This window comes from Oratosquilla oratoria, chromosome 17 (genome assembly GCF_046742065.1).
Source record: "Oratosquilla oratoria isolate Oo_2021 chromosome 17, ASM4674206v1, whole genome shotgun sequence".
In the NCBI taxonomy this organism is placed as follows: domain Eukaryota; kingdom Metazoa; phylum Arthropoda; class Malacostraca; order Stomatopoda; family Squillidae; genus Oratosquilla; species Oratosquilla oratoria.
The window spans coordinates 37,539,746-37,544,745 of NC_134793.1; the positions used below are offsets into that span (position 1 = coordinate 37,539,746).

Consider the following 5,000-nt stretch of genomic DNA (forward strand, 5'->3'; position numbering starts at 1 on the left):
CAATACAAGCATTTAAGAACAAACTTGATCTTTGGAGATACAAAAACGAGTCATCACGAGCATAGCTCCCTTCCCCGTAAAATACTAGGTAAATACAGACACACACACGCACACACACTCACTCACACACACACACACACACACACACACACACACACACACACACACACACACACACACACACATATATATATATATATATATATATATATATATATATATATATATATGCTAATAAAAATACGGGTACGTGTGTTCACTTATGCAAAATACACCACTTGAAAAACAACTAACGAAACAGAGCGCTTTATGTTACGGGTTAGCTGGGTTCGAATCCTCGGCTCGTCCACGTTTCAATTTCCAACAAAATGTCTCCATCGAGCGATTCTTCAGTCTCGATTGCGATGGCATGGAATTAAAAGTTGTTTGTGGTTGAATAATATCAATTGATCGCTGGGAACCATTCAGTGTAGATGTATAATCTATCCCACGTGCACATACTAGCTAAATGCAATATCATAGCGGAGGTGGGTTGAACGCGATATTTCGTGTAGATGTATGTAATTCGAGCATACAAATATAAGAAAATCGTACTCAACTTATATCTCTCTTGATAGCGCATTGGTTTAAGTCACTGTAACTTTGTTACGGGTTAGCTGGGTTCGAATCCTCGGCTCGTCCACATTTCAATTTCCAACAAAATGTCTCCATCGAGCGATTCTTCAGTCTCGATTGCGATGGCATGGAATTAAAAGTTGTTTGTGGTTGAATAATATCAATTGATCGCTGGGAACCATTCAGTGTAGATGTATAATATATATATATATATATATATATATATATACATACATATACAGTATATGTATATATATATACTAGCCAAATTAACCGGGCGTTGTTCCGGGTAAATGATGATAATTTTGATTTTGAGAGAAATTGTGGAGAAAAAGTTACACATATCAATATAACTCAATGGAAAAGATAACAAAAATAATATTTCAAGAGGGTAAGACTAAAATCAATTTGAGGAGGGAGACGTCCTTTGGAAATATAATTTACTTATCCAAATAACCTGGGTTCTGGTAAATATATATGGTTTTGGAGGAGTTCGTGAACAAATAGACATAGGCTACTACTTTATTATAGTAGATACAAATAAAAGATACTTATCAAAGTACCTTGAATTATAAGGTTTCAGAATATATATGATTATAGGGGTCTATCTGCAAAAACCTAGGAGTTCGTGAATAATCACTAACCTAACCATGCCCTACCTAACTTTAACCCTTAACCGTAACCAGATATTTTTTTGGAAATGATATATAGTTATCCAAGTACTTGGAGTGATAAGGTATCAGAATATATAAAGTTATGAGGGTCTATCTCCAAAACCATATAAGGAGTTCGTGAACAAACAGACAGACAGACAAATGAAAGATAGTTATCCAATTACCTTGGTTTATAAGGCCTCAGAATATATGTAGTTATACAGGTCTATCTGCAGAAACCTAGGAGGAGTTCGTGAATAATCCCTAACCTAACTATACCCCAACTAACTTTAACCCTTAACCCTAACCAAAATATTTATTATGAAATATAGTTATCCAAATACCTGAAGTGATAGGGTATCAGAATATATATGGTTATAGGGGTCTGTCGCCGAAACCCTAGGAGTTCCTGAACATAGAACAAACAAACAGACAGACAGATAAATGATAACTATCAAAATACCTTTGGCTATAAGGTTTTAGAATATATATGGTTATAGGGGTCTATCTGCAAAAAACCTAGGAGTTCATGAATAATCCCTAACCTAACCATACACCACATAAATTTAACCCTGAACACTAATCATTTTTTTTAAATGAAATATAGTTATCCAAGTACCTGGAGTGATAGGGTATCAGAGTATATATGATTATGAGGGTCTATCTCCAAAACCCTAAGAGAAGTTCGTGAACAAATAGAGAGACAGACAGAGGTTACTACTTTACTATAGTATATATATACATATATATATATATATATATATATATATATATATATACATATATGTATATATATTTATATATACATATATATATATTATATGTATACATATATATTATATATATATTTATATATATACATATATATATGTATATATATCATATATATATATATATATATATATATATATATATATGTATATATAAATTATATATATATATATATATATATATATATGTGTGTGTGTGTGTGTGTGTGTGTGTGTGTGTATCTATGTATATATATATGTGTATATCTATATGCATATATATATATATGTATATATATACATTTACATATACATATACATATATATATATATACATATATATATACATATATATATATATATATATATATATGTATATATATATATGTATATATATAATACATAAACGTGTGTGTGTGTTTGTGTGTTTGTATGTGCGTGTGTCTGCAAATGTGTATTCATGTATGCGCTATTCCAAAACTTCGTTGAAATATTACAATGTCGAATGGTGTGGTCATGGTTAGGTTATAATCAAGTTGAATAAGTTTAGCTTCCTTGTATACAGGTCGCAACAGGTTCCAATCCGTTTATACACCTTGCTGGTACAGTGGTAACAGATGGTCATTCAGCACCCGGATGGCTCGTGTTCGAAACTAACTTGCGACGGCTGTATTCGATATGTACATATGTATAAATTTTTATGTATATTCATAAGATTATAGTTTTGCATATGAACATTTGTGTGATAGATATGCGATGAATAGCACAAAAATATTGTAACACCTTTTCCCACCCTTTATCAACTAATCTTTCATGCCTGAAAATATGAGCAGATAAAATAATACTTTTCCCATTCCTTCACTAAATTTTGATTGATTATACCTCTTACTCATATCCCTCTATACCGGAGTCACGCTATGCAGACGGATACAGCCAAATGTTGGGCAAGTTTACCTCAATAAAATTACCAGAAGATAGCCAGAACTTTTTATAACGACCACCATCTTCTCTTGGTTAGAATACTATAGTAACCATTCAAGTCTAATAATTCATAAGGTACACTGTTACAGCTAACAACAAACCACAACGGCGGCAATGGGCAATACAACACCGGACTAATTAGTGTTGAGCGGACTATTCCTGAACCTTATATTGAGTGTTGCATTAATCACTACTCAGTACATATGTCCGTATTCAAGTCTCCACGGGTTTGATTGTAATCATTTTTTCATTATGTTTTTTATGGGTTTTATGAAATAAACATTTCTGTTCCGATTGGTACGTTGTTCCTTCTGCAGGTTCACTGAATTATATATTTTTGTGCCAATGCTTTAATGGGGAAACTGGGAGATGTGAATACCAATACAATAAGTTATAAAGCTGTAGGTAGATTAACTCGACACAGCCGAGCATGGGATGGTGCATTAATAAACAAACATAAACATGCAAATTCTATTGGAATTAGAAACCCATGATCATTGACTCGTGCGTTCGTTTTAGAGGAATACTACATATAAATATGTAAACTCCTTAAGATTACCACACGACGCCAGAAACCTTTAAGACAATATAACCTATTGCATCAGGTTCATTTGTCTACAACTGTACATATGCCTTGATTTGGCCTCATCTGGTATGAAAGGAATCCAATTTGGAAAGACAAACAGCGATGCGTATGCATCAGACAAAGAACCGCAGCAAAAACCTTGATGTTTTGCTCCGGCATTACGGGCAAACCAAAATTTCAGTTTACTTAACATTGGTTCCTCCACATGCATTTGCGTGCACGCATACATGCAGAAACATACGCGCATGCATGCACAAAGCGTACATGCATACAGACACAGATTCACCCATATAATTCATCTGCGCATGTAATTTACCTAAACACACACACACACACACACACACACACACACACACACACACACACACACACACACACACACACACACACACTCACACACACGGAAAACTACAAGTTGATGAATAATGTCCAGACATTATATATAACTGGAGTAAGGAATAAAGAATCCCTTAAAAATGCAAATTGTTGGAAAACGTCAAAAGTATGGAGTCTATCAATCATTTACTCGATAGGAAATTAAACAATTATAGAACTGAAACACAAGGACCAAAAGATGTTGATTGAAAATAATATTTATCACCCGATAAACACATTAACAATATTTTTACTGAGACATAGAGACGTTTAGGAACGTGTTTGTTTATTATCTAACTATACACTTGCATTTATATATTTTATTTAGTATTATCTATATTATTATATTATTTATTTATTGATCATTATTATGTTGTTATTTCGCATCCGACCTAGTTTTGGACCAAAAGGTCTCCTGTCGGCATGCTCCTCTTTTGTAGTTTTTTGTAAAAGAGTGGCGTTTCACTTCATTGATGCAGAGACGAGAAGCTCCTAATCCGCCCCAGATTTAAATATGCAGCAGTGGTGTGAGTTTGAGAGAGTACAGAATACAACAACTAAGATAATCTGAATAGAAGACAGATCATGTAAAGGCATATTAAAATATTTCTAAAAATATAAAAAACTCCATTCCTGTGTTTAGATCAATGACAGAAGTAGACAATATTGACGGAGACAATTTCATTGGGTGGAATAGAAAATTGACAAGTTCATGCAAGAAAATTGACAAGAAAAACTTGCAACGAGGGTATTCATCCGATCAACTTTTTGAAAGACTTGCAAGAGGAAATACAATATATAAATATAAATTGATAATCGAGGCAACAATTCGGTGACTTATGAGCGCAGCTATTTTTTATTAAAGTTACATTTGGGTAAATACAATTAGGCACACACACACGCACAAACATACACACACACACGCACATACATACACATACATACACACACACACACACACACACACACGCACATGCATACACACACGCACATACACACACCCACGCACATACACACACGCACATACACGCACATACACAC

The 5,000-nt window shown here is 33.6% G+C and overlaps 1 protein-coding gene across 1 annotated transcript in view; it reads right to left on the reverse strand.

Moving 5' to 3' along the window:
• The window catches only part of LOC143034620 (limbic system-associated membrane protein-like), a 931,930-nt gene that overhangs the window by 436,444 nt on the left and 490,486 nt on the right, over nucleotides 1–5,000 (reverse strand). The window lies entirely within an intron of this gene.